At 40.0% G+C, this 13,064-nt stretch overlaps 1 protein-coding gene and 1 long non-coding RNA gene across 8 annotated transcripts in view; one reads left to right on the top strand and one right to left on the bottom strand.

The window, feature by feature from the left end:
- Positions 1-13,064, top strand: part of LOC127576951 (arginyl-tRNA--protein transferase 1) — a 131,685-nt gene that overhangs the window by 65,574 nt on the left and 53,047 nt on the right. The window lies entirely within an intron of this gene.
- The window catches only part of LOC127576954 (uncharacterized), an 84,949-nt gene continuing 83,433 nt past the window's right edge, over positions 11,549-13,064 (bottom strand). Inside the window, exons 5-6 of the long non-coding RNA XR_007957299.1 lie at positions 11,970-12,003; positions 11,549-11,618 (exon numbers count right to left, since the gene is read on the bottom strand). This is a non-coding gene — a long non-coding RNA (uncharacterized LOC127576954). The remainder of the gene's footprint in view (positions 11,619-11,969; positions 12,004-13,064) is intronic.

The following is a 13,064-nucleotide window of genomic DNA, read 5'->3' as shown; positions in this document are numbered from 1 at the left end:
TTTCACATATCACTTTAAAAGTTCATTTCGTTCAACACAAGTTGTCATTTTCTTACCATTTGTTCAGTTGAATAAATTGACGTCGTATAGCAATTGTTAATTTGGAAAATAAACCTGGGATGACTTAAAACGTGCACATTTGATAATATTAGCAATAGATAGCAAATCTTTTTGATGTGTTTTTGAACCAAAATCAAGTAATTGATTATCCCATACATATAATTTTGCTGTAGTCAGGTTTCCTACTTGAGATTCCTGGTAACTTCCTCAAAGGCTAATTTAGGTAGGTATATGCATCATGTACAAATGCATACAGTTTTCCCCAGTTGAAATGGCAAATCCGTTGGTCATAAGTAAACATATTGGCAAGTTCTTCATCCTCGGACTATTGTTTTGATCTGATAGCATGCTTGAGGGAGAAATGATTATCAAGTTTGAAATAATTCAATCCACAGTAGTGACCATGAGCTTTTAGGTTGACTGCTACTTCTCCATCCTACTCCCTCTCTAGCCAACAAACAGAAAGTGTTAGAAATACCAACAAAGGGTCTTTGACCTGAAGCATTAACTTGGTTCCCCTTTCCACATATGCTGCCTGACCTTCTGAGTATTCCCAGCAATTTCAGATTTTATTTTAGATTTCCAACACATGCAGTTTTTTTGATTTTTCACCCAGTCTAATCAATCTATTTATGTACCTCTGTGAATGACTGCTTTTCAAAATGTATTGTGCTTTGGGATGTCTTGGAGCATCCATATAAAAGCAAATTCATTCTTTTCTATTTGATTTCTTGTTTTAACTATAGTGAAATATATGGAAATATTATGGTAAAAGTAAATTTGGTGATTTGTCTGTGTTTATATTATTCATTTGTGGGAATTGAGTGCCATTGCAAATGCCAGATTTTTTTCTCCAATCCTAACTAATTGAACACAGTAGTGAGTCACTGTCTTGAATAGCGGCAGATTTTCAACTCAGCGAAAAGTTTTGATCCAGCAACACTGAAGGACTGTCAATGTATAACACTGACTTGAAAATATGAGTTAAAGATGCTGATGTTCCCATCTCTGTGGGTACCTTGAAAATAAGTCTTGCATTTAGCAGATGCTGTCAAAGAAGTCTTGATGAATTGCTGCAGTGCATCTTGTAGATTGTACACACTAATCATAATGCACCTTTGGTGGGGTGAGTGGCTATTTATGCTCATAAATGGAATACCAATCAAATTGACTGTTTTCTTGGGTGGTTTCAAGATTCCAGAATGTTGGAGTTTTGTGCTCATGGGGGCAAGTAGAGAGTATTCCATCTGACGTGCATGTCAGTGTTGAAAAGGCACTGGAGAGTTGGGAGGTGATTCATTTGAATCTTACAACCTGGTATGCTCTGACTCTTACAACCACCATTGATGTGACTGGATGAGAAGGTCATACCCTGACCTTTGGAAAAAGTTTTTGCCTCGCACTTAAGTGATGAGCACCATTTAGGTCACATATCACCCCAAGCTTGAATACTGTTAACGTATTGCTGCTTTGGAGCAGAGATTCCTTCATAATCTGAAGTTGTGAATGGAACTGAATACTCTGCAAGCGTCTCAATTCCTGACCATTTGTTGCAAGAGAGGTTATTGATGAATTGGCCAAAGAATTAGGCCCAGTTCACTTTTCGCTCCTGCAGTAAAGTCCTATAGCTGAAATTATTGATCTGCCATAGGCACAACCATTTTTCTTGACTCCAATCAGTGATGAGTTTTTCCCTTGGTTCTCATTGATTTCAGTTTTGTACACACTCTTTGATAATATACTCAGTTGGTCAACTTTGTACACTCACAGTTAGCCTTTAATTTTGAGTAATTCATAACCGGTTACTTTTTTTTTTGATATGTTAATGTTTTGTGAATGGAAAATTTGAGCACTCAGGCCAAAGAACACACACATGTGCTTGTGATAATATTTTGAGTTCATTTTCTATTATAAGCTTTTGTTTAAAAGAAAGAATATACCTAAAGGAGTGCTGAAAAAGTTGAAAGATCATACCTTTTGAATTTTTGTTTTAAGTTGTGCACACACTGTTTATGCAAGCTAAATCTTGATAAATTGTTAGCTATTGCTCACTGATGAGTTATTAAAAACCCTACTCATTTTAAATTGGAACACAGCAGCTTCCTACTGAATTCAGTCAGGCCTTTATGTTTGAAGGGTTATGTCATTTGAGTGCATCTAATCCAAGAGTTTCCAGCAAAATTAATTCACCACAGGTACTCAAGGGAACAGATTCACAACTGAGGATATTCACAAGTGATTTGCAGTACTGTCAAGCCATTATAGACTGTTTGCCCAACTGAGGCCATAAATGTACGTAAACGAGAATAGATTATTTTCTGATTTGCATACATTGAAGTTTTATGATTCAACAAATATTAAAAGACCTATTTTGTATCTGTTATAAGAAATAAGCTAGATCTGAAAAGATTCCTAGTAACTGTTTATCTTAGGCATCTGCCCAAAAGACTCTTGAATTTTCTGAGAACTGTAAGAGTAATTTCTGCTGACCTCAAACCTAGAATAATAGTCTCTCTTATTTTAACAAGGTGATTGATTACAGACCAGTCTCGTAAAAAGGAACCTTATGGTGAGTTTTGATGTGATAAAATGCCATATATCACAAAAGAATATCTAATGTCTCAGTTTTCATTCCAGACAGTGTAACTAAATAGAATGACACCTAGGTTACATTGCTGTGGGAGTGTAGGCAGCATTTCCATTATGTAGTTGATGCATGCAATGCTGTATAGATCAGTAAAAGCTACTGATAAGTTATGACCTGCTGTGTTTTTTTTTATTGACTTAAGCTCAACTGTATGGGAATGATCCATCTTTGGGACATAACTTTTTTTGTTGGAGCCTGAAAGGACACATCTTCTTGAGGATTAGAGTCTATGGTTTACTATTTACATTCTTATCGCATTCTCAGCAGATCAAGCAGCATCTATGGAGAAAGCAACAGGTTGCATTTTCAGTTGATGACTTTGATAAATTGAGCTGCAAGTGATGAACAGCATTTTCAAATTATGTGAGCTTTAATACAAGTCCTGAATTACTTTTTGCAAAATAATGAATAATATTGAACAAAATTCATCCGGATTTGGCACATAATCCCATTACAGTTATCCTCTCCAATTTGTGCCTTGTATATAGTGAAGGGCAAGACTGACCTACCAAAGAGAACTGAGGGACTGCTGTGTGCTATGTCTCACCAAAACGTGGCTTACACCTGCTTCACCTAACTGTGCCATACAACCTGAGGGCTTCTCAATTCATCGAATAGACCGTACAGTGTCCTTGGGCAAAGTTAGAGGTGGAGGGGTCTGCTTCTTAATCAATAACTTGTGGTGTTCGGCCATGACGGTCCTAGCGAGCTTCTGCTCACCCAGCATGGAATATCTAACAGTGAAGTGTCGACCATTCTACCTGCCAAGGGAGTTCACTTCAGCTATCCTGATGGCAGTCTACATCCCACCACAGACGGGCATGAAGCCTGCACTCAATGAGCTATACTCTGTGGTCAACAACCTTGAGACAGAATAGCCTGAGGCCCTCTTCGTCATTGCAGGTGACTTCAACCAGGCCAATCTCTAGTGTGTTACCAAAGTACTACCAGCATGTCTCCTCTTCCGTCAGGAGCCCTAACACCCTTGACCACTGTTAAACAACCTTCAAGGATGCCTTCCGAGCCACCCCTCCCTCTCACTTTGGGAAATCAGACCCCAGGCTGTGCTGCTTTTCCCTGCATACAAACAGAAACTGAAACAGGAGGATCCAGTACAGAGAGTCGTGCAGTGCTGGTCTGAGGAAACAGATGAGCTTCTACGCGACTGCTTTGAGTCAGTGGACTGGTCCATGTTCAAAGACTCAGCTGTCAGGCTAGATGAGTATGCCACCACCATCAGACTATATCAGCAGTGTGTGGAGGGCTGTGTACCAAAGAGGACAATACAGGTGTTCCCAAACCAGAAACCATGGATGAACCAGGAGATCCACTCCCTACTGAAGTCGAGGACTGCTGCACACAAATCTGGTGATCCTGACTTGTACAAGAAATCAAGATACGACCTTCAGAAAGCTAATCAGGAATGCCAAGAGACAATACTGACTCAAAATAGTCCCAGACCAGCCATCGGTTGTGGCAGGGCTTACGTGCTATAACTGTCTACGAAACAAAGACAGGCTGTATAGTTAACAACAGTGCATCCCTTTCTGATGAGCTTAACGCATTCTATGCAAGTTTTGAACAGAAGGGAAGTGGATTGTCACCACCCACCCTGACAGCCTCCAATGCAACTGAACCCGTGGTCACCGTCAAGGATGTAAGATCAGTCTTCCAGAGAGTGAACGTGAGGAAAGCATCTGGCCCAGATAGTGTCCCTGGCCGAGTGCTCAGATCTTGTGTTGATCAGCTGTTGGGAGTATTTGCAAACATATTTAACCTCTCCCTGCTTCAATCTCGGGTCCCCACCTGTTTTAAGAAGACCATTATCATCCCAGTACCGAAGAAAAGCAAGGTAACATGCCTTAATGACTACCGACCAGTGGCTCTGACATCCTCCATCATGAAGTGCTTTGAGAGGCTGGTCATGGCACGCATCAACTCCAGCCTCTCAGACAACCTTGACCCACTGCAATTCACCTATCGCCGAAACAGGTCTACAGCGGATGCCATCTCCCTGGCCCTACACTCAGCTCTGGTGCGTCTGTACAGTAAAGACACCTACGTTAGACTATTGTTTATTGACTACAGCTCTGCCTTCAATACTATAATTCCAAGCAAACTCATCACCAAACCCCGAGACCTGGGACTGCACACCTCCCCCTGTAACTGGATCCTTGACTTCCTGACCAACAGACTGCAATCAGTGAGGATAGGCAGCAATACCTCCAGCACGATTATTCTCAGCACTGGTGCCCCACAAGGCTGCGTCCTCAGTCTTCTACTCTACTCCCTATACGCTCATGACTGCATGGCCAGATTCTGCTCTGACTCCATCTACAAGTTTGCAGCTGATACCACCGTAGTAGTCCGTATCTCAAATAATGATGAATTGGGGGTACAGGAAAGGGATAGAGAGTTTAGTGACATGGTGTCATAACAACAACCCTTCCCTCACTGTCAACAAAACAAAAGAACTGGTGATTGACTTCAGGAAAGGGGGCAGCGTACATGCGCCTGTCTACATCAATAGTACTGAGGTCGAGAGGGTTGAGAGCTTCAAGTTCCTGGGAGTGAACATCACTAATAGTCTGTCCTGGTCAAATCACGTAGATGCCACTGCCATGAAAGCTCACCAGCGCCTCTACTTCCTCAGGAGGCTAAAGAAATTCAACATGTCCCCTTTGACACTCACCAACTTTTATTGATGCACCATAGAAAGTATCTTATCTGGATGCATCACAACTTGGTACGGCAGCTGCTCTGCCAGGACCGCAAGAAACTGCAGAGAGTTGTGGACACAGCCCAGCACATCACAGAAACCAGCCTCCCCTCCATGGACTCTGTCTTTACCTCTTGCTGCCTTGGTGAAGTAGCCAGCATTATCAAAGTCCCCACCCACCCAGGTCATTCTCTCTTCTCTCCTCTCCCATTAGGCAGATGATACAAGAGCCTGAGGGCACATACCACCAGGCTCAAGGACAGCTTCTATTCCACGGTGATAAGACTATTGAACAGTTCCCTTTTACAGTGAGATGGACTCCGACCTCTCAATCTACCTCGTTGTGACCTTGCACCTTATTGTCTACCTGCACTGCACTTTCTCTGTAGCTGTGACGCTTTACTCTGTACTGTTATTGTTTTACCTGTACTACCTCAATGCACTCTGTACTAACTCAATGTAACTGCACTGTGTAATGAATTGACCTGTACGATCAGTATGCAAGGCAAGTCTTTCACTGTACCTCAGTACAGGTGACAATAATAAACCAATACCAGTTTTGTTTTATCACTTCTCTGCCTTTGCATTTATGGTTTTAACATGTTATCCACTAGTGTCCTGGGATCCTTATCCCTTGTGTGCTGTAAATAACTTGCATGTTGTAACCCTTGCAGTATCTCTCTCTCTCTCTCCCTTGTTCATTTCCCCCACACAGTTGCACAGTCTGTTATCTGGCTGCGTTTTGTTTCCTAGCTTCCTGTAATTTGCCATGCCCCTGCTGTGTTTTTATTTAGTTTTGTTTGTTTTTCCATTTTCAAATCATTTGTATGCCATGCAGACAATAATGATACTCTGCTAATCATTTTCTTACACTCCAGTGCATTTAAGAAGGAAAATACAGCTCCTCCCCCCCCACACCCCCACCTTTACTTCCTCTCATCGAACTAATTTTTGATTCACTCCAGAAACCAAGTTGAGTGCCTCCAGCCCTTTGGGCTAATAGCATGTATGGTACCATGTTCAGAAGTTTGCCAAAATATAAGTATATACAGCCTCCTAATTAGCCTTAATCTGTGGGATTTGTTTCCTCCTTGAACAATTCCCGTAAATGTGATGGATGTGACAGCCACACTGACTCTCACTGGTCCATGTTTCTTTATCGTTCATTTGTCTCTCCATCAAAACTTGTTCTCATACTTGAGTTCATTAATACTTGAATTAAAATTAACTCCCAAATATTTTAATTGGGAATTAATTTTAGGCAGACCATGTTGGACAAATAGTACATTTTAATCAAAATGTATTTTTGCAGGTAAAGGAAAATATATAAACAAAGCTCAATTAAGTTACTTAATATGATTTGGTGTTATTTTCTCCAAAATCTACAAAGACAGTTGATTAAATAATTTATCTGTTTGAGCAATGTATGATAAGAAAATGATATTTGTACATTTCTATGACATACATGTGTCAAGAAAAGCTCGAGTTAAGCTGTCACATGGTGCAGTTAAATTGGATTGGAATTGGTTCCAATCTGTGCAGAGAAAGCTGAGGGTTTAGGTATAGTAACCAAGGAAATTCAAGGATTATTTGCAACTTCAAAAAGAAGCACATTGAAACTTCTGTGGGGTTTTTTTTCACTCATTTTGGTAAAATGTTTAAATGCAATATTTGCTGGAGAGTACTTGAAACTGTTAGGGATTTTAGTGTCTTCTAAATGATCATGCATACTTCACTGGTGATTTAGTAATCTGTTATTAGAGGTGGAGTGGCTGCGCTTTTGTTTTCAACAAAATGATCTGACCAGGGACAGCCAGCATGGAAAGTGAACCATGCCCAACAAAAACTGTTGAAGTAGTTGTGATGGTTAAGGAAATGTCTCTGGATGTTAATTATGTAGACTTCAAAAAGCATTCAACAAACTTCTAGGTTAGCAACAGTTGATAAAGTTTAGATTCTGTGGAACATGAGATAACCTTGTCATTTTGGTAGGAATTAGTTTAGAAAATTGGAGCAGAGAGAGTGAATGATGTGCAAGTACTCAATTGGCAAGATTCAATTTAAGTAGATTCTGTTAGAGTACAGGGTTTTTTCTACTATATTTAGAAATGACTGATAAAGGAATAAAACAAGTATTTATCTTTGAAAACACTAAGATGGGACTGGATGTGGATGGGAGCAGAGAAACAAGACTCTGCGGGCTTCTCTTGTCATCATGTTGGTCAGGTACAAAAGTGCCGAGAAAAATATTTGTATGATGCTTAAGCTGCACTCCTGGCTCAACTGACTGTCAAATTGGTCTCCGATGACTTGCATTCAGAAACATTCAAAAATTATGAAAATTAAAAAAGTAGTTATTAGCAGTCAAAAGTGTAAAGACATTAAACTGTAGTCAATTAAAAATGTTATTGCTAATTTATTAATTTAACAGTACGATTAAATCTGAATTAACTTGCAATTAACTGGGTCCAGTTAGATTCTGACTTTCTTGAGGGTTGGAGTCAGAGCAGGGAGGGACTTTCCCATCAGTCCATGCATTCTGCTGTATTTTATGTTATTGGACAGAGAAATGAAGTTCCACTTCCGATCTACTGGTACCACGAATTGGCAGATCTTTACAAATAAAACAGGAAATGCTGGAAATACTTGGCAGCTCAGGCAGCATCTGTGGAAAGAGAACTGAGTTAACATTTGCGATCCCTGACTCTTCGAGGATGAAGTTCTGATGAAATCATTGACCTGACGTGTTAACTCTTAATATCTTGCCTGACCTAAGTATTCCAGTATTTTGTGTTTTAATTCAGACTTCCAAAAACTGCAAAACAATATTCTGGTTTTCCATTGTTGTTAGTTTCTGTAAATACTCTGTGTAAAATAACACTAGTCCTGGGGATTTATTTGTTTTTGAGATTTTTTTCAGCGTATCTAGAACTTTCATCTCATTCCTATCCATCACTGGTTTTAATCTGTTTCTCTCGGGAGTACTTGTTACTTATATCTTCCCTATGAGCACTTCAAAGTGTCATCATTCATTACAGTTATTGTTTTGTTCTCTTCGTTATTTCTGCTTGCACCTTTTTCTGTCCTATTACTCTAATAAACTGGAAGAATTTATTTCTATTGTGTTTGGCCTCTGTCATCGTGTTTCTTTGCTTGGCTTCTACTCATTTTATTATCTGTCTAAGGGACTGTAAGGGCATGTATTGCATTACTTTCAACTGCAACTGGCAGTTATGCAGGTCTCTTGCAAAAGCAAAATACCACCAGTTGGAATGAGCTGAGTAGCTAGTTAATCTATTCATGATCTTAAATGAGGGAATAGTGTAAGCCATGATGTCAATAAAATCTATAGTTCTAATGGTTTCATGAGATTTTCAACATCTGCCTGAACTTGTCTTGCTTTGAACTATGGTGATGGGGTTTCATAAACAATGAAAAACTGACACATTCTATCGTGTGTCATTTTAGATTGTGTACTTTCTGGAATGGCCTTAAATTGCTGAGCCAGTAGTGGAGGGTTTGAGTAGCATTGAGGTTGTATTCAACTATATCAAGTGCAAACCAACACCCTCCTCCCATTCCCTCCCATGAATGCAGGCATCCACACTGACCTTCGTTCTTTGGGAAGAATTGTGTTGGACCTGACCTACTATCCAGCTGAAGTCCCTGCCTGCATTTATTTTCTCTGTCACGAACCAGCAACAAAAGAAATACACTGAGCATGATTTAGTGTTTAAAAACTATTTTATTAATTACTACTTATGATAATACGTAAAATAAAAGTAAAAATGTTAGCAGGTTAGAATTCAAAAATGTTAAACCTTGAACGTTAACCCCAAAACTAAACTCTGTGTGTGTGTGTGTGGCAAAGTCCAGAACTCCAAGTTCCGGAATGGTTCTTAAAGTTCAGTTCCGCAAGCCATAAGGTGAAACATGAGCAAGGGCTTCTTCAACAACCACCGTTGTCTGAAGATAAGACGTAGATGTAGAGAACATAGAGAGAGTACATACGAAATCCAAATGTTCTACGATGGAACCCAAACGACACTCCAGTGTTTACTCGGTAGTGACTTCCTCACCCCGAAAAGCATCCGAATCGTGGTCGTCCACACATAAATACCTGTGTCCTTCTACAGGTCAGCAACAAAGTGAACTCCACCGGATTACTTCCAACTTCCATACATGGATTTCAGTGGCAAACACAGTTATTGTTTCTCATCCATCGATAGAGAAAACAAGCAGGCTGGTGTCTCTCTCCCTTCTCTCTCTCTCTCTCCTTCTGACTACTTCAACAACGTCATTACGTCCTTTATCTTCTATTGACGTAAGCACGCCCCACACACACACTCTCTATCTTAAAGGGACTTTCACTGAGTCCATAACATCTCTGAACACAAGAGGGTGAAAGACCTAATCTTCTGTACCTGAGAATTAACCCATTAAGTGAAGTGGGCTTGATGCACAAGGTGGAGTACAACTTTCCACTGTCAATGGCTTTAGAAATGTTCTTAAATATCTGATTTAAAATTTAAAAAGTATCTGACAAAACCAACAAATAATTAAAAATACCAAAGTGAAATAACTCACGCACTCCCCAACCCACCCCCATACAGGATTGGTGTAAACTGAGGGGCTGGATGCAAAGTGCATCTGGTCCTGCCAAAAGTATGGTTTACTTTTGACCTCCAGCTTGTCTCAGATTTCTGAGCTTGACTGAGTATGTGTGGACACTGGCTTTTGGTCAGCTCAATTTGGCCCTCTGTGATTCTTCACCTTTGACTGGTTTGATTTGTTTTGTTTTCTTCAGCCTGTGTCTGATAAGATAATTGCTTTGTTGCTCTGAGCAGCACTTGAATGTTGGTAATATAAACTGGCACACGAAGTTAGTTTATCATTCTAATTTGCCTTTTTTTTTTAAAAAAAGGGAAATTTCTGACTCTTGTATCTGAAAATGAACTTCCTAGGATTGTGGAGTACTATGTTGTGACCAGAAATGTTTATTTTTAAAATAAGCCACAGAAATGAAAGCATGACTCTGGGGTTTTGATGTGTTAAAATGAACCTATACATGATAACTAGTCTTTGTTGTTATCTGCCAAGCATTTGAGGGATAATCCATGAGGTTGGTGGAAATCAAGAATAGCTTGTTATTCTTTTCAGCCACTGCCTTTATGCTTTTTTTTAAAACTAATAAGCAACGTCCTTAAGATCAATCAATTAAAAATAGACTCTCTGTAACCATTGCCCCAATCCAAACTTGCAAAACAAAAAAGGCTATATCAACCGAAGTTAGATATGCAAACCTACAAAGCAGTGTATAAATCAGAAAATTACTTTAGTAGATGGTTTGATGTGCTATGATATCATTAACTACTTATGGTTTAAATGTGATAATTGTCTGTAAACTCAAATGAGATAAATTTCTTTTCATTTATTATAGTTTTTAATTCATCTTCTTGACAAAATTATTTCAGTCTTTAAACTGGAAACATTTACATAGTTACCATTGAGTTGTACAGCATGGAGACAGGCCCTTCAACCCAACTGGTCCATGCCAACCAAGATTCCCCATCCAAGCTAGTCCCATTTACCAGTGTTTGGTCCATAATCTTCGAAACCTTTCCAATCCATGTACCTGTCCAACAGTCTTTTAAAAGTTTTATTATTGTACCTGCCTCGACCACTTCCTCTGGCAGCTCACTGGACACAGCTACCACCCTTTGTGTAAAAAATTTGTCCCTCAGGCTCCCATTAAACCTCTCCCCTTAAACCTAAGCCCTCTAGTTCTTGGTTCCCCGACCCTGGAAAATTGGCTGTGTGCATTCACCCTATCAATGCACCTCATGATTTTATTCACTTGGGTGAGTGTTTACGAGTCTCCTACACTCAAGGGAATGAAGTCCTAGCCTGTCCAACTTCTCCCTGTAACTAAGTCCCTCCAGTCCTGGCAGCATCCTTGCGTCAGCCTGCTGATGCTCCTGTGGTGTCCCCACGATCCCCTCTCCCACCACCCCATGATCCCCCACCCCCATCCCCTCCCCCCCCAACGCAAAGCCCCATCCCCTTCCCCCCCCTCCCCCATCCCCCCCACCGCACAAGCCCCCACCCCAGACAAGCACAGGGTCAATTCCTGGAGGCCGGTTGCACAGGCCGCTCCTCCTCGGCCTCTTCCAGCCACTCCATAGATGGAATCTGAATAGATGGAACAAGAACAAGATAAATATAACAATTGTCTTAGCTATTTTGCAATTTCAGTTCATTTTGTGTAACTCCATATTTTTGTCGTCTGTTCTTCATGCTTTATGCAGAATAAATGCAGTAAATTAGCGTACACGAATCCATGAGGAATAGAGCATGGACTTTTTGCATTTAGCATAAAACCATGGATGCCACTGAGGCTTTCACCTTTATACCCAATGTGCCCCTGTGTAAACACAAATATGCCTTATAATATTTGAAAAGTATTAGTATGCGTTATTATTAAACACATTGAAACTTTTAAATATCTAAAAGGAAATGATGTTAGCCCACAAGCTACTTTACCTGAATGTATGAAACTTAGAAGCGGTGATCGATTCTGAAATGACAAAGTACAGATGTTTACACAAAGACCACTCTATTCAATCAGTGCATAACAGGGAGCCATTTGATATAGGTGGTCTGGAAACTGATCATGATATTCATATAGACAATGGTTGGTTCCTCAGTGTGCAAGTATATGGATATATTTTTTCAAAAATATTTGAGATGCAGACTGGGGCTGACTTTGCAATTACGCGGATAGCAACTCGGTGGATAGAGAGGACTGGGTGTACTTGTATTTTTACCAAACAAGTATCTTATGTGTGCAGAAGTTGTTGTAAAATAAAGATATAAAATCATGACTACTGATATTCCAATTTTATTGGAAGAATTATATTAGCAGAGAAGAGCACTCTTCATCAATTTGCTTTTGGCACCAGCAGTCTTAATCAAAGCCCACCTTTGTCTTGGTTGTTAAGGTGAGCTATGTGATGCTTGGAAAACCTGATAAGCTAATAAAACACCTCTGGAAAGGAAAATGAACAATCCCGATAAATGAAAAAGGAAAATTATTATGACTGCTGTAAATCTAAAATATGAACAGAAAATCCTAGTAGTGTGATCTCTTTGCAGAATGACTCCATTCAGTTTACAAACTTGATGCTGAGCTACCAGTTGCGTATTACTTTAATTCCACTCTTTGACCTTACTATCTTTGCACACCTACACTGTTCTTGCAAAGCTTAACATAAGCTTGGGGAATAGATATTCGCCTTCCATCGAGACATGGTACACCCTTGTAGAGTCAACAATAAAATGAACAATTTTGGATAATCAACTACTTCAGCTTCGTTTCTCACATTTCCAGCTTTCAGATTATTTCTCCACCCCCCCCCCCCCACCCCCCCCCAACTTTTTCTGGTAATTTCAGATTTTATTCATCGCATCCTTTTTTTTTAGAAACCCCTGCTCTCCCACACCATAGACTTGTCTTTCAAATGAGTGTCCATGACCTCTTTCAGCTGGCTCCATCTCCCTAGCCCTCCATCCTGTTACAGACTTTCCCAATTCTTTTTCTCTGAGACTTGAACTTTTATCTCCCACTTTTTGCATATC

This window comes from Pristis pectinata, chromosome 12, assembly GCF_009764475.1.
Source record: "Pristis pectinata isolate sPriPec2 chromosome 12, sPriPec2.1.pri, whole genome shotgun sequence".
NCBI lineage: Eukaryota > Metazoa > Chordata > Chondrichthyes > Rhinopristiformes > Pristidae > Pristis > Pristis pectinata.
Note: the sequence above shows the minus strand (reverse complement) of the source record. Positions and strands in the feature narration are given on the sequence as shown.